The sequence below is a fragment of the Macaca fascicularis genome, chromosome 4 (assembly GCF_037993035.2).
Source record: "Macaca fascicularis isolate 582-1 chromosome 4, T2T-MFA8v1.1".
In the NCBI taxonomy this organism is placed as follows: domain Eukaryota; kingdom Metazoa; phylum Chordata; class Mammalia; order Primates; family Cercopithecidae; genus Macaca; species Macaca fascicularis.
Window position 1 is genome coordinate 164,189,753 of NC_088378.1, and position 25,672 is coordinate 164,215,424.

At 36.4% G+C, this 25,672-nt stretch overlaps 2 long non-coding RNA genes across 2 annotated transcripts; both read right to left on the bottom strand.

Moving 5' to 3' along the window:
• Positions 1-1,366: 1,366 nt before the first annotated feature.
• LOC141410234 (uncharacterized) lies at positions 1,367-8,780 on the bottom strand. The gene is made up of 3 exons (XR_012434498.1): positions 8,662-8,780; positions 8,319-8,419; positions 1,367-1,500 (listed from the first exon to the last, which is right to left on the bottom strand). It is a non-coding gene; the product is annotated as an uncharacterized lncRNA (long non-coding RNA).
• A 13,059-nt stretch (positions 8,781-21,839) lies between these two features.
• LOC141410233 (uncharacterized) lies at positions 21,840-23,436 on the bottom strand. The gene is made up of 2 exons (XR_012434497.1): positions 23,247-23,436; positions 21,840-22,904 (listed from the first exon to the last, which is right to left on the bottom strand). It is a non-coding gene; the product is annotated as an uncharacterized lncRNA (long non-coding RNA).
• Positions 23,437-25,672: the final 2,236 nt, after the last annotated feature.

The following is a 25,672-nucleotide window of genomic DNA, read 5'->3' on the forward strand; positions in this document are numbered from 1 at the left end:
AAAACCTGATTTTCAATCTCTGGATAGTTTATCAGATCTCTGGCATCATCACGTTTTTGTAATTAAGCAAACCAGTCTCGCTCACACATAAGACCCATCAAAAAGACAGTTTCTCCCATTTCAGCACACTGCGTACTCCACGTCACAGGACTGACTGGTGGAAAATGAAAGGAAAGCACTCTGGTTAGCATACACCAAACCAAACCCTGCCCTCCGGCCTTGCTCCGCTGCGACTAAAAAGATCCTATCAGCCTTTTCAGGTTATCCCCTCCATAGGACTTGGGACATTCTTCTGTTTCTGCAGCTGGTTACTTTTACGGTATCATCTGAGATTAAATATGGAAAAGAAGAAAAAAAAAAGAATTGCAAGAAGTGTACTCAAAATATAGTCCCACTAGGAAGCATGCAACACTTAAACCTTGAACACCAATGGCCATACACAACACTACCATGGCCTGAGCAATAAATCAAACACACATGGCTGTGACTATTATTTGTATACCCAAAAGTCTCCCTGGTGAAAGATAAGAATCTACCTTTGAGTTTTTATAGAAACGTAACAGGAAAGGGTAGCCTTAAAGTTCTAGCGGAGGGAAGAGAAACAGAACATTTAACATATGTTTACAGAAATGTATTACAAAGTCATGATGCCATAGCACATTTGTGCCCAGCAATGTATGGCTGAGTGTTTATGATCTTTGTAGGCTGAAGTTCACAATGAAGACTTACGCTTTTTGGCTTTCTCCTGAGGTTGTTACTACCTTACCATTTGAAGTTTCTTAGAAACTCTGAGCATTGGACAGTAAACATGTCATCCCTCCAGCACTTATTCAGATAGTCCTCTGGATCGTCACAGAGAGATGCTTCTTAATCTCGCCTTTTCCCTTCATCGAGGATGGTCACAATATGCTAAAAGCCGTGAGTTCAGGGTGTCTGCCTGTTGAATACCTTCCTCTCCTGATGTGAGTCGAGTTGGTTCCATTTACCAGCTGTGTGATCTTGGGCAAATCCCTTAACCTCTCTGTGTCTCCTCTTTCTCTTTGGTAAAATGGGAACAATTACAGTCCTTACCTCAGAAAATGGTTGTAGGAATTGCTACGAAGCAATCAGTGAGCTTCCTACCCAATGTTCATAGAGGCCAATACCACAGCACCAACTTTAGAGGGAACAAAAAAGAAAACAACTTTATTGCAAGTCAACTGGCAAGGAAACAGGAGGAAATACTCAAATCTGTATCCTTGGGCTGGGGACTGGGTGGATCTGATTGGATCTTGCAGTAGGTGATGCCAGGAGGCACGATCCAACTGGATCCTGCCTTGGGGTGACCCCAGGGCTCAATCTGATTGGATCCTGGATCCTGCCACATGGTGTGCACTTCTTAAATTGGTCCCCCTTCTTCCAGCTCTCCCATTGGAACACTTAGGTTCCCCCTGTGGTTGTGTGCTTGGTTCATTTGGGCACGCTGAGGTTATACGACTTCAACTTGGGGGTCCATGGCAGCTGAAAAAAATTTACAACTTTGTTACATAAAAATTGAACCAGATTGATCTGGTGCGGCTGCAGAATGAATAAAAACAGAGATTTAGAACTGTGTCTGGCACACAAGAAGAGCTAGAGAGGGACTGCTAATAATCCTGTTACTCACAAATGAGGCTTATAATATATGATTTAGGAAAGAGGAGCAATGTTCCTTCTCTCAGAGATTCAAAACCCTGTTCTCATGAAACCAAATTTATCTTCTCAACTTCCTCAGAATCCTTCTGCTATGCCCACTTAATCTGTCAGATAAATTAAGTGAACTAGCTTCATATTTACCTATGTTTATAACAATTATTTTCTGAAACAATGAATTCCATTTCTAAACTACTTTCAGAATACAACTCATTAAAATCAGGGACTGCCCTCTGAGCTCTCCTAGCTGACATCTAGCATGGTATGGAGGCTAAGAAAGACAGAAGAAGAGAAACATTTTATAGCAGCATCAGACCATTTAATTAATATAAACATTTAGGAAACTCACTGTGAGCGAATCTGATAGTATGCTTTGTGCATGAGTGGTTTTGACTAACTCTACCAGTTTCTACAGAATAGTTATGGTTGGCTGGGCACGGTGGCTCATGCCTGTAATCCCAACACTTTGGGAGTCCGAGGCAGGTGGATCACCTGAGGTCAGGAGTTCGAGACCAGCCTGGCCAACATGGTGAAACCCTGTCTCTACAAAAATACAAAAATTAGCTGGGCCTGGTGGCTCATGCCTGTAATCCCAACTACTCAGGAGACTGAGGCAGGAGAATTGCTTGAACCTGGGAGGAGGAGGTTGCAGTGAGCTGAGATCACACTATTACACTCCAGCCTGGGCAACAAGAGTGAGACTCTGCCTTAAAAAAAAAAAAAAAAAGTTATGGTCTTGTTTTCAAAGTGCTTCCTAAGCATATGGGCAAGTTAATTTATTTAACCTTTGACCTTGGCCTGATTAAAACCAGAGATGCATTTGGTTAAAACCTTCTGGTTAATAGATGAATGCTTTGAAACACTGCTCATGATTTTCATTCCTTGTAATTATATAATAAATAGAGGAATAAAATCTCAATAAATTACATCCTGAGCAATGTTTAATTCAAGTGACATTCCAATTTAATATGTTCTATGGATAATTTCATGTTTTCATCTTAAGATTTTTTAAACTTTTAGGTTCGGGGGTACATGTGTAGGCTTGTTATACAGATAAACTGTGTTTCACGGGGGTTTGGTATACAGATAATTTTGTCAGCCAGATAATAAGCACAGTACCTGATCCACACCCTCCCTTTCCCCATTAGTGTGTGTCTCGAGAAGAAGCAATGTGATACTCTGAGAAAAGTATGACTTTTGGATTTTGTCAGACCTGCATTTGCATCCCGTTTCTGCAACTTTACAAGTGTGAAAACTGGAAATTTGCTTGGCTTCTCTGAGTTTGTTTCCTAAACTATGAAATAGAGATGAAAAGGTCCCTGGAACACGCCTGGGCCAGTGCCTGATGCTCAGTGGGAGCTTCAGACCTGTTTGTTCTTCTCTCCTTTTCCTCTTGGGGCTAATTGAAGTGCAGGTCCCAAAGAGTTCCATGTGGGTAGAGCACTTGCTGCTCCATCGCTTCCAGGGCAGTGCTTTCATGCCACTAACTTAGGACTAAAAACAACAACAACAACAACAACAACAAAAACCCACCAGGGTTCACACTCTTCCAGTCCGTTTCAGTACCCCCTGATGCTCATTCCCCCTCACCTCAAACATTTCTCAAATCCTAGGAATACGCATTATCTATTTTCATTTTCTACCCAGATTAAAACTATGGCTCTGCCACTTTTTGCTGTGTGACGTTGGGCAAGTTACTTAACCTCTCTGTGACTCCATTGCTTTGTCTATAAAATAGGAATAATAGAAAGACCTAACTCGAGGTCGTTTTGGGAATTATAGGAGCTAATAAAGGTAAATCACCTAGAACATTTTCAAGCACATGGGCAGCACTCAGATACTGACTACTATTGTTAATATTCTGCTCCAACTCCCTGGGGCTGTCAACCCAGATTTTTCTTGTGGTCGTGCTGTTCCCACACCAATCTTGTGTAACCAGAAACTATCTACAGCCAGTCCTACCACAGTCACTGACAACTACAAGTAGGGGGCTGGTTCTTTGGGGCCTCTGATGAACCACCTATGACTTTCTGTTACCTGGGGACATCCTGCTGCCACCATGCACATGTGATGTCCCCTCTACATGGCCTTGACAGCCATGCAGCTGCCTTTCTGCCAGACAGAAACATTTGTTTCTGTTTTACTATTTTTTTCATAGATATTTCTCTACCACTCAGCTGTGATTTCACAGGGCTGGACCAGGGGATGATATTGATGACACAACTTCCCCTAATCTCAGATCACCCTTTCTGATCAGAAGCCATTTTTCTTGGATCTATGGTCTGTGCTTTGATTTCTCCCATCCCGAAGGTGAACTTTGTTAGGAAGATTCCTAATACCTCTTGCAAATAAAGCTACTCCTCAGTGTGCCTCCCATGTCTGAAGCCTGGACCTTCACTACATGCTGATGGTCCTCCTCTTGGTGATACAAGTCACTGAAATCTCTAACTAGAGTTTTGCACACCAAATTTCTTTGTTAGAAAAGTCAAATAGGATTTCAATAAAGCAGCCAGAGGACCTGATGCTACTCTATCAGAAAATATACAAAGCAGCAGTATGATGCTACAGAGAAAAACTGTTTTCTTCTCTATCTATATGGCCAGCTTTAATCTAGTCTCAAAGAGAGGAACCCCAAATGCCTTTTGTACACATTTGTCCACAAATGGGCATTTGCATGTGGTTAAGTTGTTGACATTTCTAGGCAGAAGAATGGTTTGGGGAAAGCAATGGATGAATATTTTCTACTTTGGTTTCAATTTCTTAATACTAAGTAGAAATTCCTTTTTCTGATCTTACAGGCAAGATGCCCCCCTAAGAAACAGCATGGACAAGTGTGAGTGCCCGAGTAGCAGCACACATCCACAACATTCTCACGGCACGCACTGTGAGAATGGCACCTGCGCAGATACTAATCTCAAGCCATCCGCAGCTTGTTCCTGGTAAAAAGGAAAGAAAACCATGAGAGTTTTAAAAGAAAATAAGAGAAGAATATTGGCCCAATTGCCTTGGTGTTTGATTTGAAATGAGTAAATATTTTTGATGAAATTTCATCGTTAGAATGTAAGCTCCATGAGGATAAGAAATTTAATCTGTCATGCTTACTACACGATCACCAGCAACTAGAATGTTTTTGTTTCATGCTCACTCAGAGTTAGTGACCATTTCACATATGAGAGCTATGCACTAGACACATAGAAGTTTATTCATTCATTCATTCTTCCATTCAGCCTATATTTGTGTAGAACCTACCAAGTCCACATGGATGACTGACTGAATTAATGTACGAATTCATGAAGTTTTCTCAATATCAGAATTTAGGAGGTTTTGCATTTCAATTTACTGATACTTTGAACTAGTTAGGCTCAAAGTCTGACAGACCCTAGGATTATTTTTAATGCTCATTCAGAATTAATGATTACCTCGAATATGAAAGGTATGCACCGAAGTTGAACAAGTGCAAATTATAACATTCTAAAAAATACAGCTAGTAATTGTATTTCAGAGGTCACAGTCAACAAGATCTATTCCAGATTTATCTGAATCTATATGTAAATATTTTACATCTCCTTAAGCTTAAATTGTGGAAAGCTGTGATCTTAAAATATTGAACTTAGAAATTCTTATAAAAGATCAATGATTAGTGTAAACCATTAACAAATCACTGTCATTACCCAAACTCATGGGAGCCTGAACTTATGACTTTCTTAACTCTGGGATTTTCACTCTTCAGTTAGTTCTAGAACTCATTATAAGGAAATATGTACACATAAGCTTAGGGGGACAATTTTTTGAAAAAGTACTATTGTCTTTCCGTCAGTCTTCTTATTGAGGAAAAAAAAATGGTTGTCACAGATCTTACATTTATGTAGAGTATATTTAGTGGGTTACAAGCTGGATTGTGTCCTGTGATGTGAATACTGTGTGTTTTGATATCAATGGTTTCTACTGCAATTACATAATCATTTTGCATTAATCTCTTTAAATAGAAATTATAACCTTTAGGTATGACATTTTGTTTAACAAAGATGAAAGCATTACAAAAGCTAGTAATGGGTGCTTATTTAATATGTAAGTAAGTTTAGCTTAAAATATAGTCTATCCTGGTGTTCTAAATTGATTCACATTTACCATTATTCTTCAAACCTGCCCATCTTTATCTAAAACGTTTCAACAAATGTTTTGATTACCACATCCAAATAAAATAAAGTGAGTTTGATATGCATGAACATTTGCAACCTTACAGAGTTACAGATTTAAAACAGGATCCTGGGAACTAACTTTGTTTTGACTCTGAATTTTTTGTATTTATTTGTGCCCCTACCCTACTCCCATCTTTGTGTGTATGTTAAAAGAAATTTGATCAGTTAAATTTGATCATGAAAGATGATTTGGCATCCATGTGGGGCTGAGAAACCCACAGATAAATATTAAAAAGGCTACTAAGCAAAAGAGCCCTGATTAAGCTTCTTTTAACCTAGCTACTTAAATAGCTAATCTCTACTTTTTATACCTGTTACGTTTTATGCCAATGAAAAAGTCTTCCAAATCATAAGTTTTAACAGTTTGAAAATGTTGGTTCCTGGCTTTTTAAAATTAGCATTGACTCCAGTACCTCTGATACTAGAAAACTAGTACCAGCCAACATGTGCAAGATCAACATTTTAATGATACCTGGTTTTCTGACCAATTTCTTTGTTTTTTGCTTTCTTCCTCTCCTCTCCTCGCCTCTCCTCTCTTCCCACCTCTCCTGCCTCCATCCCTTCTTTCCTTTCTCTTTCTTTCTTTCCTTTCTCTTTCTTTTCTTTTCTTTTCTTTCTTTCTTTCTTTCTTTTCTTTCTTTCTTTCTTTTTCTTTTCTTTCTTTCTTTTTCTCTTCTTTCTTTCTTTATTTTCTTTTTTTCTTTTCCTTTTCCTTCTTATTTTTCACTTTCCCTTCTCTCTCTTCCCCTACCCTCATCTCTTCTCTCTGTTAATGTCTTCATTATGTAAGCAAATGATTAAACCATGGAGACATTCAAATCACAGAAGTGATCAAACAGCCACAAGGATCTTGATTTCCTCCTTAGAGGTCTGGAGAATTGGCTTAATCTCTTGCAGAAAACTCTTTTCTTGGTTGGATCAGCCTTACAAAATTGGGTGCAACTTGAGTTCTACTTCAAGTAAGAGGACCCTCTGGGCCAGGCTGCTGGGCACTTGTCTCCTTAGAGATTTTCACAATGCCTCTATGATAGCCAATGGTCACAGAAAGTTCAATAATCCCTAGTTATGAATTGGAACTGGTTTATTAGATCTCAGTCAATGAACAACATGGAAGAGTGAATTGTATCTGAGAGATGGCACAAAGGATTCATTTTAATTAGCCCTCGAATGTAAAAGGTTGTGAACCACAAAGATCTGTCTGTGCATTGAAAACTGATATGTGTATAAATAAGCCTCCTCAGAAAGAAAAAGAAGCATAGAGAGTGGTGAATTGTTTTCCAGGAGAGAAATCTTGCATCTTCTTGGAATAAACACATTCTGAGTATCTAATACCCATTTCTTCTGGGCACAGACATTATTTCTAAACTGAATGTGTTTTTTGTTTGAGAAAATGAAGCACAGAATTTCACAGAATTATTTTCCAACTACGGAATTTCACAGAATTTTCCAGAAACTGTGTGTATTTCTTCCATAAGCTCAAGGCCTTTTCCTTTCAAATTATGTTTCTGTGTGGATGATTTGTTGTGTGCAAGGAACCTCACAAGGGAAGAAGTGAGAGAACAAAGCTAAGTGGTGTACAACCTGACAGCTTCTACCTGTAAGGATCTTACGTAAACAGATAAATTGGCTACCCAAACAATCATGGTGGAAGCTGTAGTCCGGCAATGAGCTCTTCGAGGATCCTCTAGAAGTGATCCAACCATTGTGCATTTTGTTATTCCACATAAAAGAAGGAACAACATTGTTCTCTGCCCTCCTGCCCCAGGGGGACTGGGGATAATGTTGATAAAGTTCATCAAAGTTCTTGCTATTATGATACGTCTTAATTTACTTGAATTTACTTGATCTATGTTCTGCTAATGTATTGTCAGTGCTCAACACACACACAAACATGCACACACACACGTGCACGCACACACACACACACACACACACACAATCCTTTGTGGAAGAATATACGCCACACCTCCCAGCTGCTCAGCTTATAGGAGGAACATTAGCATGCTTGGTAGAATGTCCTCAGTATGTGCAAAATGAATTTATATTTTGTCCCATTTTGTTATGCAGGCTTCCTAATGCTTTTTAAACATGATGTCATCACAAGAACATGTGTATACATGTACTTCTGCATAGAGCACTAAAATTAAATTGACTTGCTGGCAAAAGTTAGAGAAAATCCTTTTCTAGCTTCTCTGTACCACTCAATAAATTATTACAGTCTGTGCACAAAACACAAATTACATGCTTTATTAGTATGTTTTGTGGTAACCTCAAAACCACAAGTGTTTACATGTGCTGCACGCATGCACTTTGGGGCTTTTTAATAGCGGGTTGACAAGAGATTAAAGGCAGAAATATGGCATTTTATTAAAGCAAACATATCAGCATGCCTACCATGATAAAATGATCTAGTTTTCTTCAGACACAAAAGTTTCTGTTGAGTGATACCTTTGCAATTCCTTGAGGGCACCCTATTATTCACTTTCCTCAACAGAGAGCAGCTGCAAATGGTCTCCAATTTTCAAAGAGTGTTGCCTGGTCATTCTTTACTGTCAAAATGAAGAAGAGCATAAAAGTTAAGTCAATAAAGTAATATGAAATGCTTAATATAAAAATTCAAGAATGAATGATTAACCATTAAAAACTTACAGTAGCTATTTCATCCAGGAAAAAAAATTAACATTTCCCCTGAAACCTATTAACACTCCTTGTAAACAATATTCTTTTTTGAAATATATGACCTTTCTTAATGCTCTCCACACACACAGCATTTTTCTTACATCCACTTTACCTCACTGATATGAAGTTGAATTCCCCAGGAGAGAGTGCTCCGAGCCCCTTCCTCAGAAATATATGGTCTTCTCCTGTATATTCTAAACGGATGCATTCATTTGTGTTAGATGATGCAACAACCTGTTGTTGTTAATACAACTTCAAAATTACAGACTTTGCCAGTGGACAATCAACAGGCCAAAGATAATGCCTACCTTGGAGCCCATGCTTCCTAATCGATCTATAAAATTTGATACATTGATATTTATGGAAATTGGTATACATACCTCTCTGTTCTTGGTTACACCCATCGTTCGTCTATGTCTCTGCTGTATCTGTGGATGTTGTGTAGAGGGCCATGTGCAGAGAAAAGCAGACTTAAAAGATTATTTATATATATATTTCTGAGGAAGCTATTTGAAAGAGCAGGGTTGAATTTATTCTAGGACTTCTTTTCAAAGTGAAATCAGAAAAATAGCAAGAATATTCAGGACCTATCCCATAGCAAATCCGTCCATACTATGATGTTGCTAAGAGAAATAACTGCTTGGGCATAAGACAGACCAAGAATGATTTTGATGAAAAATGATTGTAAAATGATACAGTTGGGGTCAACAAGACCGCTCTTTGAGGCTGCCAAATGTTTTCCATGCAACAATTTTAGAGCTATTGGAGAAGCCTCCATTGTGTCAGCCTCAGAAAGCCGTCACCAGGGCTGTGTCTGGTTGGTTAACTGAGGAATGAGTGGGTATGACTTGTTTCCGGAAGTAAATCTCACATTGTATGAACTTTAAGTATTCCTGTAAATTTATTTGTTTTAACAGATACTGTGAACTGTCATTTCTCAGATGTTTTATTCCAGGAATTGGACAGAGAATTTATTTGTTTTAACAGATACTGTGAACTGTCATTTCTCAGATGTTTTATTCCAGAAATTGGACAGAGATGTTCAAACTGCTCCTAGTAGGGAGACAGGAAACATACTGACTGGTGGCTTTACTAAGCCATCAAGAATTTGTCTAGCAACTTAGAAGCATTCTGCTCTTGAGGAAAACCTCAAAGAAAAAGGATACATGGAAAAGAAATAACTAAAGAATATTCATACAGCAAGTTCTGGACAATAATCCTCAAATGCTTTAGGTAGGTGTAGATAAAATGTGAAATGTCCCCTATATAGTCTTTGTTTGTTTGTTTTATGTTGACATTTTTAAAATGAAACAGTAGATTCCCCTCAAAAACCCCACAACTTACCTGCTCTCTCCTCACATGGACGAGCCTGGCCTTCCCATTCCTGCCCTAAAGGACTAATTCTACGACTATCTCTGGGTAAAAGCCGGGAGATGGGGACAATCAATGTGGGGAGGGTCCCTTTGTATTCTCTTCTATCAGTCATTTCAATTCTATTTTAAAAAGATAAATTTTATATAATTACCTATTTTTCACGCATTTGACTTAATGAAACACTTCTGAACAAGATGTATGATTTCTGGTAGGTTTTAGTTACATTTACATGTTTTTATGGTGTGTGTGTGTGTGTGTATTTTTGGCATTACTGGCATAAGTTGTGCTATACAATCTAGGAGATTAAAACTAATTACAGCAGTGAGGCTAACAAGGTGTAAAAGCCATGAATCTGAATGAAACTTTCCATTTCTCTCTATAGGTTTCTATAAAAACTCTGACGATATTTTCTCCCAAAATATGTGTTTTCTTATTATTTTAAATCGTTAGCAAGCCAAATAAATCATCCTGATTATTTTTATGTTACGTGGTTAATTTATACATTTTTACAAATGACATCAATTCCTTTCTTCTTGTGTCTCTTCTTGTTCTTTTTGCTTCCCTCTACAAACAGCCAATGCATATAATATGCTTTTATATATACACATATGGATCATGGTTCTAGGTGTTAAACACACAGAGGCAAATTAAACTTCAATCCCAACCTCAATGAAATTACAATTCAGTTTGTAAGTATCATGATAAGGATAAGTAAAAGATTATGTGAAGTAATTTCCAAGATTGTTTATGGTTTTATGCTACACAGCACAATAAGTGACTAACATATGTTATCTCATTCAAACCTTTGGAATTGAGAAAGATATAAACATGGTCTTTGAAAATTTCCATATTGGAGAATAGACATTCAAACAGAAATCTAAGTTCAGGAACAAATAGACATAGAATACGAATTGGGAAGCTATAGTGTCATGCAACCCAGAGGTAAATCGTAAGTAATGCCAAGTGTCATGGAAAAATCAAGGATCAGACTGGGCATGGTGGCTCACACCTGAAATCCCAGCAATTTGGGAGGCCAAGGTGGATGAATCACTTGAGCTCAGGAGTTTGAGACCAGCTTGACCAACATGGTAAAACCCCATCTCCACTAAAAATACAAAAATTAGCCACACATGGTGGCACATGCCTGTACTTCCAGTTACTCAAGAGGCTGAGGCAGGAGAATTGTTTGAGCCTGTGAGGCAGAGAGGCTGCAGTGAGCTGAGATCATGCCATTGCACTCCAGACTGGCCAACAGAGCTAGATTCGGTCTCAAAAAAAAAAAAAAAAAAAATCAAAGATCAATGTGGTAAATAAGCAATGATTTGGAGAAAGATGGCATCATTAATATTAAAGAAAGTAATGGAACTGAATTATTTAATTAGTCAAAGTGAATGCAGATATTTATCTTTGTTCTCTTGTGAAATTTCATTAAAATGACAGTAAAGGGATTAAAGGAAAAAGGAAAACATTACAAAATTAAATTAAAGGAAAAAAGAAAACATTACAAAATTAGAAAGTATTGAAGAAAAAATGGTAGCAGATGAAAGATTTCAAGACTACTCAGGAAAATGGAAAGTTGATAGCTATATGATAGCAAGCTTCGGTATCAGCCTCTCTACTCTATGCAGGGCCAAACGAGAAGCGAGTTAAGCAAGCCTATTTTCACTAAGCAATTCCAGAATATCTCAAAAATTAGAGGCAGTGGGTACATATAAAGGCAAGGACATAGGATAGGAATGATAAAAGGGGAATTGATAATACCCCATGATCTCACTCATATGGAGAATCTAAATGAGTTGTTCATAGAAGTAGAGAGTAGAACAGTTATTACCAGAGGCTGGGGAGGGGATGACGGATGTGGCATGGGGAGAGGTTGGTGAACTAGTATAAAGTTACAGTTAGCTAGGAGGAATAACGTCTGCTGTTCTATTACACAGGAAGGTGACTGTAGTTAACGAAAATGTATTGTGTATTTCAAAGTAGCTAGAAGAGAGGATTTTTAATGTTCTCACCACAAAGAAATGATTAGAGATGATGGATATCCTTATGCAAGGATAATGTGATCCTTATGCAATGCATACATGTATCAAAACATCACACTGTACCCAAAAAGTGTGTACAATCATTATGTATCAACTAAACACAAAATAAAACTTAAAAAAAACCTGTACATTCCAAATGCTCTCTCCTATCTGATAAGGAACAACATTTCTGCTACCCTACAGGAGATGGGACGTTTACTATGGAAATACTTTGAACCAGAGAAGCTCTGGGCTCACAGGCATCAGACACATTTGAACATAAGAGTGAAGCACCAGAAAGAGAGAGAATTAACTCTCTTTCTTAATCAACTAAAAGTCCCCCCACCTCCTACGTACTCACCCTCTGGTGTACCCTGAGCCCTAACAGCCAGATAGACTACGTTTAAACTGTCTTCCTTACCATTTCCCCCTGCTCTCACGGGCAAGAGATCGGACAGTTTACCCCAGGAAAATTTCCCAGTCTAGGAGAAAATACCTATATCAACTGGCATTTGGAAGCCTCCAACCAAAAGGCTGAGTTTCTACATGGTCAACAAATCACGCCCACTTACTTGCCCAAGACTTTCTTTTAGTGTATCACTGTACCATTTTGGAATATGAACGGAGAGCCAGAATCATACAACATGTTTTAAAGTCTCCAACATGGAAGACAAAGATCAAAGGAGATGGAAAAGGAACTCAGAGAAAATGAGACCATTAAGAGAGGAATTGAAAGCTAAAAACACAAATGAGCACATGCGAAAGAACAACAAAACAACCCTGGAACTGATAACCTCGAAAAATAAATAAGAAAGTAAGAGAAGAGTCATGAAACCAAGAAGAATACCATTAAATAAAAGGAATATTCAGAAAACAATTACTCTCAGAAATTACCAACTAATACAAGAGAAATCAAAAATTCTACTTAAGGACTAGAAGATACAATAGAAGAAAACTCAGAAGATAAAAATATATGAAATATATGAAAATGAAAAATTGGATACAAAAGAATCAATTTAGGAGCTACAGACAGAACAACAAACTCAGAAGAAAGAAATCCCTCAAACAAATAACAGAAATAAACATCGCAGAATTAAAAATGACCCAAAGCATTTCTTACCATATTGAAGGGCCCAAGAAACATCCAACTCATTGAATGAAAGAACTCTACCAAAACATGTCATTGAAAATCCATACTTCAGGCTGGGTGTAGTGGCTCACGCCTGTTATGTTATCCCCTCACTTTGGGAGGCTGAGGTTGGTAGATTGCTTGAATTCAGGAGTTTGGGACTAGCACGGGTAACACCGCAAAGCTCTGTTTCTACAAAAATAAAAATACGAAAATTATTCAAGTATGATGGTATGAGCCACCCAAATACTTGGGTGGCTGAGGTAGGAAGATTGCTTGAGCCTGGAAGGTTGAAGCTGCAGTGAACTGATTGTCCCACTGCACTCCAAGCCTGGGCAAAAGAGCGAGATCCCGTCAATAATAATAATAATAATAATAATAATAATAATAAATACATACATATATACATACATACTTCAGTCAGGCATGGTGGCTCACACCTGTAATCCTAGCATTTTGGGAGACCAAAGCTGGAGGATCGTTCGAGTCCAGGATTTCAAGGCCAGCCTGGGCAATATAGGGAGACCCCATCTCTACAAAAAAATTTAAAAATTAGCCAGGTGTGGTGGTGTGTGCCTGTAGTCTCAGCTACTTGGCAGGTTGAGGTGTGAGAATCACCTGAGCCCAGGAGGTTGAGGCTACAGCCTGGGTGACAGAGTGAGACCTTATATCAAAACAAAACACTATACTTCTCAGCCTTAAAAAGAATGAAACCATGTCTTATGCAGCAACATGGATGGCACTGGAAGCCATTATCCTAACTGAAATTATTCAAAAACACAAAGTCAAACATTGCATGTCCTCACTTATACATGGGAGCTAAACATTGGGCACACATGAACATACAGAAGGGAATAGTAGATGCTGACTCTGAAACATGGGAGAGCAGGAGGGGGATGAAGGTTGAAAAATGACCCAGTGGGTACAGTGCTCACTATTTAGGTGATGGGTGCACTAAAAGCCCAGACCTCACCACTATGCAATATATGCATGCGAGAAATCTGCCATAGTAGCCACTAAATACATTTTTTAACAATTTCAAGGTCTAGACTCCCAGAGAAGAAATATCTTGAAAGCTTACAGGTGAATATCTTAATACTAAACTTTACCATATCAATAAGGATGCTATAGTGTTGTCAAAGAATCTGAAGATAAATCAGTAATAAATACACAGGGAATATAAGAAAACAACACAAAGTAAGATAATTATTAACCCCCGAAGAATATAAGAAAGGAAATGGAACTGTAGTACTCTGCATTACTTAACTATGAACAATATGCATCTAGTTGTTAGACTGTAAACAGGGACTAGTGATTTAATACAAAACTTGTAATTGAAATCGAGAGGGCAGGCAGGTGAAAGAAGATGAGGAGGCTTAGAGAATTCCTTAGAAAAGATAAATTTTATTCTTCTGTTGTAAGAAACCAATAAACAACTTACAAAATAAAGTCTAGAAATACGAGTGCATGCATGTTATTTTTCAAAACAGATTTTCATGCCAGAAGAAATGTCCAAAAGAATTTCTGAGGAGTAAGTTAGAGAGGGATGAGACCAACAACTGCTATTTTTATTTTCAAGTCTTATAGTAGTTGGTGCTTTTAAGCGTATTTATATTTATTATTTAGCTAAAAATTTTAAAATGAATACATTTAATGAGGTTAATCTAAATGCATTAATATTGCACTATGTTGAAAATACATTGTTATATTAAGTGGGCTACAGAAAAATACATTTAGTACTAACCCAATTGTGTTGTTAAAATAATATATTTAAATATTTACTTCTAGCTATAATTTTGTTGAAAACGACTTAAAAGAGCACATCAAACTAGATGGCAACCCAATGGGAGGAACTTTGACTTATCTCAATATAGGGTTGATTCCCTGAAAGTTTTATATTTACAGTGTCTTCAGATATTACAGGCATAATTTTTAAATATTTGAACACTAAACAATATTCAGTCCTTATGAAATTACATATATGTGCATAGGAAAATAAATAAATTCACAACCACTGAAAGGTTGAGATGATATCTTAGGATGATAGGATTGCATTTCATTTTTACTCTATTACTTACACTTTTCTCTGTTGTTTGGATTTTGGGACAGGATAAAGCAATTATGCATTAGCATAAGCAACCATGATATTAATATAAAGCTGCAACATGAAAATATATATGCACCAAAAACAACTCCTGGAAAGAATGATAAAAAATAAAGGTTGTAATTAAGATTGTATGATTACAATGATGAATTTTTTTTTACCTGTCCACATTTTGCATATGTGCTATTTACACAGAGAAAAAAAAATGGCTGATAAATTTAAATAAACAAGGAAGGAAAATGGTGAATGTGGAGAGAAAACGGAATGGGGGGCAGGTGGGAGAATTCCTATTTATTAATCATTTACTACGTGCTGAGCACTGCGCTATGTGTCTTGATGGCAGGGACAGCTGCAGCCAAAAGATTTTCCCCACTGCCCAAGCACAGTGTCGGATGTCCAATTAACATTCTTAATAAGTGGTTGAATCTAGGAATGAATGAATGGATAAATCAATGAGTTATGGAATATTTATGAATTTGGCAATAAAAAAAAGAAAAAGATATGGTGTCCATGATAGTCATGAGGGGGCAATATTAAGTAATAGAATTTCATTTGGTTTTCGCAGTGATGGAAATTGAATATGCTTGAGGAGAGTAGGGGATCTGAAGATGGTTGTGATGTGATTGTCAATGATGTCCTGAAAGGTAAGATTCAGAGCAGAAGAGCCATTAGCTTCAGCTGACTCTGCTAAGAATAGAGGTGCATAGCTATTGCCCAAAATAAGTACAGTTACATTGGAAGGTGATTTGAGAGTTTACTTTGTCTTGTCTCAAACTTCACATGAGCAGCCATAAGCTTGTACTTGGGGGGTAACAAAAGTGTAAAATGAAAGCTTTTAAAAGATCCCTTAAACACTAATGCTAAAGTGTTTTGTTTTTGTTTTTGTTTTTGTTTTTTATGTAATATCTCTACAACTTAGTTGTCAAAACGTCCTTAGAAACAGTTCATATTAAGGACTTGTAGAGTCTTGAAGTTTATAGCGGTATGTTTGCCTCTAAGTCCAAGTGCAAACATCAAAAACTGTGACAACGAGCTTTCACTAGTATGTTTAATAACTGTAGGAATTTCTGTTTTGAAAGAACACACTAGATTGTATCAAATTATTTACATTTGTTCATAATTCTAGAGTTATTTTATTGCAAAAAAAATCAGAAGGTGAAGGATCATGAAATTCAAACCATATGCTTTTCTTCTTTTATTTAAATTATTGATAAATTGGATATTCACTTTGAGTTGAGCTTAAACTGTAGAACTTCTATATTCTCATCTATAAAATCAGGATTAGAATAAGTCTAGAGCCTCATGAACTATGAGCTTTTACATGATAACCATGACTATCAATAGACATTGTCCAGGGAATTCTCTCAATAATCCCCAAATACGACAACAACATGTGTCCTATAACCCTTTCAACTCACAGATGAGAAAAGTGACCTATACATGCTTTAAGGTACATGATTTAGGTATGAAGAGCTGTGGGGAAAATGAGAGAACCTGTAATATCTTTCAGGGATTGAATATTGCAATTTAATGAAATAATTATGAATATGTATTTAAATGCAATATACGTATTTTGAAGAGACCAGACCTCACTGTGTTGCCCAGGCTGGTCTTGAACTCCTGGGCTCAAGGGATCCTCCCACTTCAGCCTCCCAAAGTGCTAGGATTACAAGTATGAGTTACTGTACCCAGCTTTAAATGGAATATTCTTAAAAAAACATATCTGAAGCATGTTTTCTCTGGGCTTTGTGGTGTCTGACTACCTACATAGAATTGAGACATGAAGATCTGGCCTTTGACTAATGTACTGAATCATTTTAAATAAATAGATGACATATTAGTAGAATTAAACTTTTTGATAAAAATCTTAAATATTTACTTTGTGCATTATATGCAGTATACATATTTTACTATAGTGCACATTATATATATAAAATATATAAGTAATATATAGTAAAAAATTATATGTTTTATATATAATGTGTACTATAGTAAGAAATATATAATGTGCACTATAGTAATATATAAATATAAAATATATTTATATTAAATATATATAATATGCACTATAGTAAAACATGTATATTACATGTAACATACAAAAGATTTATTTCCTTTATATTCACAAAAGATTCTGAATATTTTTATCTTAAATATTTAACTCCAAATTCCCTGAGAATTTAAAAGTCTAATAGAAATTTTATAGATATAAAATTTTAATAGAAATTTTGTATCTTGAAGAATTTTTATTTTAAATCATGTGAAATACATAAGGAGAAACCGGATTAATTAAAATGGCCCAAAGTAGGACATCTCTTCTGTGATCTGTAAACAAGGCAGAAAAAAGCAGGGAAGAATAAAGACCGTACCAATTGTCAAGATTGGAACGATAGCATGTAACAGAATCAGAAAATGATGTATTTATTTAAAAAACAGACTAAACATATTTAAGCATGACATCATGATGGAACTGACTAAAGCTAGGTCAGTGTCAAACACTGACATAATGGTTCCTGTCACAGGATATTTGACCTTAGAGAACATTTGAGCGCTTACCAAGGATATGAACCCACCTTGAAAGTCCCATGGTGAGATGCGCGTGATTAACACTAGGACTTTGTAATTTAACTGGAAATGGATTTTAATCAGGTGGTAATATTATGGGTCACACTCAAACGCTCTCGTATAAGAAAGTTTAGAAAGATTTAGACTTCTTTTCTCTACAGTAGGTACAGATCATAGATTCTACGTTGGACTAGCATGTCTCTCGGGTGCTTGGTAGACATTGCTGCTCTTCTGATAGATAGAGAAAATGAGGTTACAAAATTGCTCTACTATCACTTACTCTTAGATGGAACAGGTGAAAATCCTTGGGGAAATCATGTTAATGGGCTATAGGCTTTCCAGAGTTTAGCTATAGGCTTGGAAAAAGAGTCAGAATGCAAACTTTATATTTGAGCAACACCCGCATTTCATTTCTTATAATAGCACTGTGGTTTGGTGAGATATTTTCAAATTTGGAAAAGCAGAGCTGTAAAATATGTCTTTTTAAAGAAATGTATTCACTGAAAAGCAATTTATTTTCCTCGAAACATAACACGTTTATGTATATGAGCATCATGAGAAGTTGATATTGGTACTCAATAAAAATTTTATAGACTTTTTGATAAAAGGATGCTTTGAGAGATAAAGTGGCTTCTTGCTGATCAAGACAAATTCTCATCTGGCAAGAGCACGAGAGCATATTTAAATTCTATAAACAATGCAATACAGAAAGAATAAAAAGAAATTTGTTGAGCAAGGGAGGTGAAATAAACGAACAAAAATGACGGAAACATGTAAACATTTACAACCTGTTTACAACTTCCTCTTAAAACTGCTTATCAAAGTTCATTCATTACATTAACAGAAAAAGGACAGAGACCATGCTCTCGTCATCTGTCTAACATGAAAATTCATTAGCATATCATTAGTATGTGGCAAAGTTTAAATTTTTAAGCACATAGCTTGGGTGGGCTTTCAGCACACCAGCAACCTGTTCAGAAATTGTGTGAACATTGGTGTATTTAAATTCCTGAACTATTCTTTCCTGAAATATTCTCTACCAGTAAAGCTCATGAACGTAGAACACCCATTCCCACTGACTGTGGAAGACAGTTGGCCTCCTTAAATCCTTCAGTTAAGGACATACAATGAAATGCCTCGTTAAGAACCTTAATTTAAAGCAGCACACAGTTCTGTATGTCAGAGGTAATAATTACCTTCTTTAATGAGCCTGACTTTTCTCTGTGATGAGTAAGACTCCCTCCACTTTGTTGATAGTAACTCTGGATTTATTTCAGGCTTTCTTCAAGTGCTCTTATTTTTTAAAAATAAAAATTTATGTCTGTTTTTCTGGGGTCAAGTTCTGCCTACTCTATACTGAAACCATGTGCTGTTCAAGCACTGCTAAAACCAGTTACCCATATATTCCTAGGACATGCAGGAGCCTATAGAAGTCATATCATCCACATCCCAGCTTCTAAGCAGAGCTACAGATAAATTATGTCAGCCTGAAAAGGGCCTACCCTATGATTTTAAATAACTTCCATGTGAACTATAGCTATCCAAAATGTCCCAGCAAATTAAACAATAAAATTGAAAAGCTCTTGAACAAATTGATTTTACAGATATCTATTATAATCTTAAGAATTTAAGATCTATGTTTGCAGGCTGAGGAGGGCTTGAAGAGTTGTGCCCAAGTATATGAGAACTTATGTGGCAACTTGCTTTAATTATAATGCTAGGTATTTCTTGGTTTCCTCCAATATAGTTAGATCTTTCCCCTATATTATCAGCTACCCATAATATGCTTCCCAAAATTGATCTGCATTTCATATAAAATAATTGAGAAGTGTTTCGGCTTTTAGATGCTGAAGAATTTAAATCACATAACATAGTCCCTTCAATTTACAGACAGGAAACGAAGAAACATTAAATGGTTCCTCTAAGGTCATACAGTATTTGTGTGAAAGAAGCAGAAGTTGAACTTAGCTAGTGTTTGGCATATGAGTCTGAATCTTTCTAGTCTATCTAATTTGTCCTTTGTTTCTGGATAAAGACAACCAATTATACTTTCTAGTGTTTTGTGAGATATGTACTATTGCATAAAGTTCATTTCATAGAGATGTTTTATAATTTTACAATTTGACACTACTAGCTAGGGTTATTAACTTCTTGTTAATCCTACCCTAGCACCCAGTCAGGCTGAGATTCACAAAGGTTTAGAGTTGGAAAAAAACCTTAGAGATCCAGTATAGAGATATTTTTTGAACTATAAGGCAGTTTCACTAGTAGTCCTCAACTCAGGTACTACAGAAGATCTAAGGCATAGGCTTGCCTGTGTAACATAGTGAGCCAGAGATGGTCCGGATTAGCACTAATGCCACCGATACCCAATACAGTTCTTTTATCACTGTAAAGAAGATGTCTTAGGACAAGAATATTGACACTGTATCAGTTTTTACTTTTCAAGTGAAAATGGAATTGCACAATTGGACCATAATTTGCCTTAAAGTCACCCTAAGACTTTGGCCTCTGTAGTTGGATGCAGGAGCAGCAGAACATGTCAGCATGGATTTGTCTTCTGTTTCTTTGCTGTCATTCCTTATAGTCAACCACTGAAAAGTTTCTACATGAAAAGAGAGTTTGTTCTTTAAGCCCCTTGAACTGGCGCCATCCTTTCTGATCTTTTCTCTGGTTCTTTCATGTAAGTGTTATATCAACTTTTGAAAGAGTGTTGGTCTGTTAATCATTTCTTCTACTACTAGAAAATTAAACAACACTTTTAAATCTCTTGGGTCTACAGTCTTTAGTTATTTTAACATTTAATATAGAAACTAGGACAATTCTACCCCCAAAATATCTTATTTTCAAATCTATTTCCTTCTGTTTCCAAAGTTCAAATAAAATATAGAGAAAAACCTAAATGGAAAGGTTCCTGTTTGTCATGGCTATGGCTAATCTGGCTATGTACTTAGAGCGTATGAACTGTGCCTGTAGGGCAAGGATGCAAAAAGTTAGGATTTCAGAAAGCCCCCAAGACACACAGCCAAATCTGTAATGTTTAGTGAGATCACCTCCAGATGTAACTAACATTAGGAATGTCCAGTTGTGCAATATCTTTTATTAGCAGATAATTTAGGCTTCTGAGCAAATTAACAAAATCAGCAGAATAGTCAGTATCAAGTTGGGCCATCACTGCTGGAATTAAAGAAAGAACTCTTTTGAATTTTAGGAGTTAGCACCTATTCAAAAATAAAGTATAGATTTATCATTTTTATTTTTTCTTATTCAATTGCCAGACACTGGGAGAACGAATGGGGTGATAGAAAATAATACAGACCTGAATTTGATAGCACCATGTTTGAAACCCAACTTTGCTGTTTCTAGCTATAATACTTTAGGAAACCCCTCTCAACCATATTTGTCCATCTGTAAATTTGGAATCGATACGTAGTCTACAAGATTGCTGTGAAGAACAAAGTAGATAATTGACGTGAAAAGGTCAAATACAATACTTGGCATGTGGGAGAGGCTGTTTCAGGAAGCGTGGTCCAAGATTAACTAAAGAAAAAGTGGTGATATGTATAATATTAACAATTGAAATATATGTGGTAACCTCTGTTTTTCTGACAACGGGATGTTCATAACTCTAAAGAAAAAGTATCAACCTCAGAATTTGGTTTCTTATTCACAAGGATTTTGAAGGCAGCAGAGCCAAGATATATAAACTCCTCCAGAGATTTTTGTTTGGTTATTTAAACTTGTTTATCTGAGACTATCTGACTGAACTGTCACAATTTTAGATTGTATATTAAACATGAAGAAATTTAAAATAGATATACTAAAATTCCATTCCAGTCTCTAAGTTGGAATCATTCAACACCATCAAGTGCTTGGAACATTCATTGCAACACTTGGCCCCAGCTCAGCAGGGCCTGGACTCACAATCACCCTAAGCTTTATGAATTAGAGCCAAATAAGTCATTAAAGAATCCCAAACACTCAGGCTTGGCTAACAAATGGTGGTTATCAGTGTACAAATGTGACTCCATATATCTCTAACATCTATATTACTTCAGTGAAATAGCAACAATCACATCAATAAAAAACACAATCTAGAAATATCTCAATATTTATTAAAACAACACCAACAACAATAAATTTTGTAAGACTTTAGCCATAGCACTTGACATATGATAGAGGTCATGCTCATAAGTACTTTAGAAACTGTTAATCCATTTTAGCAACCAGTCACAGAAAAACCAGTAAGATTCATTAACCATTAAAGCTTCAGCAACTAATTTTACTACCACCATTTTCAGAAAGAGCAGGCTAGATAGAATCAGCATAACTAATTTCCTAAATTAATTCACATATTCAATGCAACAGAATTTTTTCCTAGAGCTTGACAACCTTATCTTTATGTTTATATGAAAGAGCTAAAAGGCTACAAATGATCAATTCTATTTTGAAGGTAAAAAGGGTAAGGGATTCATCCTATCAGATACACAATGTTTTAGAAGGACGAGGAGGAGGAGGAAGAGGAGGTAAAAGAGGAAAAACTCATGTAACTATGACAATGTGTATTACGGCATGGCTAGGGAAACAGAGCAGAGAAACAGAACAAAGTGTCCAGGGATATTTATACAGAAAATATGATTTCGTATTCAGAATTAAAAAAACTTACAAATCTATGGACCAAACCCAGTGCAAACATTTCAAACTCTCTAGTTATAAATGAAATGAATATTTAAAACACAATGATCTAACTCTTCACACTCATTCGACTGACCAATATTAAAAGTTGCTTAAAAGTGTTAGGACATAGAGAAAGAGAATAAATTGTCAATATATAGTAAAGCTGAAGATGTGTATAACCTACAGCCAAGAATGCCACACTTGGAAAAACCTTGTACATGTGAATGTAAGAAAACGTACATAAGAATATTCATTGTTGCCAGGCGCGGTGGCTCATGCCTGTAAGCCCAGCACTTTGGGGGGCCAAGGCGGGTGGATCACGACATCAGGAGATCGAGACCATCCTGGCTAACATGGTGAAACCCTGTCTCTACTAAAACTTCAAAAAATTAGCTGGGCGTGGTGGTGGGCACCTGTAGTCCCAGCTACTCGGGAGGCTGAGGCAAGAGAATGGCGTGAACCCAGGAGGCGGAGCTTGCAGTGAGCTAAAAAAAAAAAAAAAAAAAAAAAAAAAAGAATATTCATTGCATAATTGGCTGTGATTAGGGAACAGGCTTAGGAACAAGATGACCTGAACGTCAGTCCTGGTACCAATCCTTATTAACTCTGTGAATTCAGGCAAGTTACCAACCTCTCTGTGCTGTAGTTTCCTCATGAATGAAACAACCTCATAGCTATTGTGAGGATTAAGTGAGTTCATACAAATGGAGCATTAAAAATAGTCTCTAAATTTAATGTTTACTATTGTTTAATTATATTTATTTAACATATACTTGTTGTTATTCCAAGTTTACTAGTCTACCACAATAGGAAATGATTCTACTTACAAATCAGAACTTCATTCTTCCAAGCTACACTAGGTCACATGGAAATCACTGTTCTTCAAAGCCTTCAAACTTCATTTCAGCTGCAGAAAAATTTCCTCAACAAAAGCTTAAGCAGAAGCAGGTAATGGGGTCCAGGATAAACCGGATCTTTTAGAAGTCAGCATGACGTGGTTAATCTCCATCATGGCACCTAGATTTTAAGGGTTAATAGAAATAAGTAAAATTAAAGAAAACCAGATGCACCAAATTCTAAACCTAAGAACTGGGGCGACCAGGGAATGATGCTCACATTTTTGAAAGGAAGCCCTCTAATTCCAATGAAGTGTAGTTACCCCACTTTAATTCAAATTACGGTTTGGTTTATAACATATGCACGCACATATACAGGTTGCTGAAATTTTTAAGAAAATGTGCAATGTAATGAAGTGATTTTTGTGCTTGAAATCTTTATTTTATAATCACAAAAGGTATAGGAAAATTAAAAATATTTAAAAAAAAGACTTACAAAGAGTCAAAAAATAAAAAATTATCTTAACCTCTTTCCTTCACTCTAATGATTTCCTTCCCTGACATTTTATACACACGCGCGCGCACACACACACACACACACACACACACACACACACTCCACAGGGTATTTTAAAAGCACATGAGATTGCAATATTCATTACATATGCATAAGACCAATTTTAGTTTCATTCTTTCTTATCTATGTATATATCCAATTATCCCAATATCATTTATTAAATGACTTCCCACTGACTTAAAATGCTATTTTTATTACAGTCGTAGTTTTTTTTCCCTGGAATCTAGTCTGTTCTATTGATCTATTATTCTATGCTAGTGCCAAAAACCACATAATTTGATTTACTATAGTTTTATATTACATTTTGATATCTGTAGAAAAAGTTCTCCTTCACTCCTCCTTTAAAATTTTTCTTGCGCATTACTATAGTTTCTTTCCCTCGCCTCATCTTTATAATTGACTTACAAAGTTCCATAAAGTATATTTTGGATATTTAGATTGACACTTCTTTAAATTTATAGATTTATTTGCAAAAATGGGGTATTTTCAATATCCCAAGATATGCTGTAAGAAGAAAAAAGTGGATTACAAAAAATATATACCTTTCCTGAATATTGAATGTCAGAGAAAGGTAATTTTCTAAAGACAGATAAGTGAGGGTGCTCATTTTTATTGTGAAATAGGAAGGAAAGGATAAAGGGAAAAATAAAGGCACAAACAATATGATGCATTATAGTTTAACTGATTCGATTTTGAGGCATGTCTCTTTTACCCTGTCTGGACCCAAATTTTCTCATCTGTTAAAGAGGAAACTTGGACAGGATGAGGTCTAAGACCATTTCCAGCTCTATAGTCTTAGACATTCTTATTTTAGACAGGACAAAAGCATGGGGCAAAACACATGCAGCTAAACACCTGTCCAGACACACTTTGTGCGTGGCAATGCTTGCACCATATTCTGGGAAGAAAACAGATTTGTTGCCCTGGCTACATTTGTGGACCGGTCGGCCAAACTGAAGTGAGGCATCTAATTGCTCACTTGAGAATGTTGAGGCTCAGAGGAATTAAGTAAATTTTCCAAGATCACACAGGTAACAAGTGGCAGAATGTCACTTCAATACGAGATGTGTTATTCCAAGGTTGATTTTCTTTCCACTGTGTAATACAATTCTGAGTGCTTGGTGAGGCAACAATAAAATGAATGGGTAGGTGGAAGTCTACAAATTAAGAGATTAAGGGTATCATATTTCAACTATGTATCTCCTGACTTCAAAGTAGAAAAATAAGCATTTGCTGAGAAAAAAAACAGACCTTATTTAGAATTGACCTTTTAAAAATCACCATCAAAACTAGATGTCAGAAGAATTACTTTTAAAAAGCAGACTGACTTAAACTGACTTCAGGTCTCTAAGCATGAAGACAACAGGAGAAATCATTTTGTACTCCATTATACCAAATAATACAACCAATAAAATGAGTGTTATCAATATCTTCTACTCTAGCATCTACTGTACTCTCTAGCCTATTTATAATAGCACCATGAATAGTACCTTTTGAAGAATTATTTCTGCAGAATCAATATGTAAAAGAACTATATTAAAAGTAAGAGTTTATATTTACTGTATACACAGCATATGCCACATGTTGTTTAAGTTTTTTACAGATTGCATAGATAAAGCAGTTTGCACTCTGCCTTTCACCTAGACGGCAGTGTGTGTATTTAAATGCAGGCAACTCAGCCTGCAAACCTGAGATCACTGTACTCTCACCAGGTAAATACAATGAACTTCTGGGGAAGAAAGGAGAAGAAGAGGAAGAAGAAGAAGAAGAAGAAGAGGAAGAGGAAGAGGAAGGGGAGGAGGAAGGGGGAGGGGGAAGGGGAGGGGAAAGGGGAAGAGGA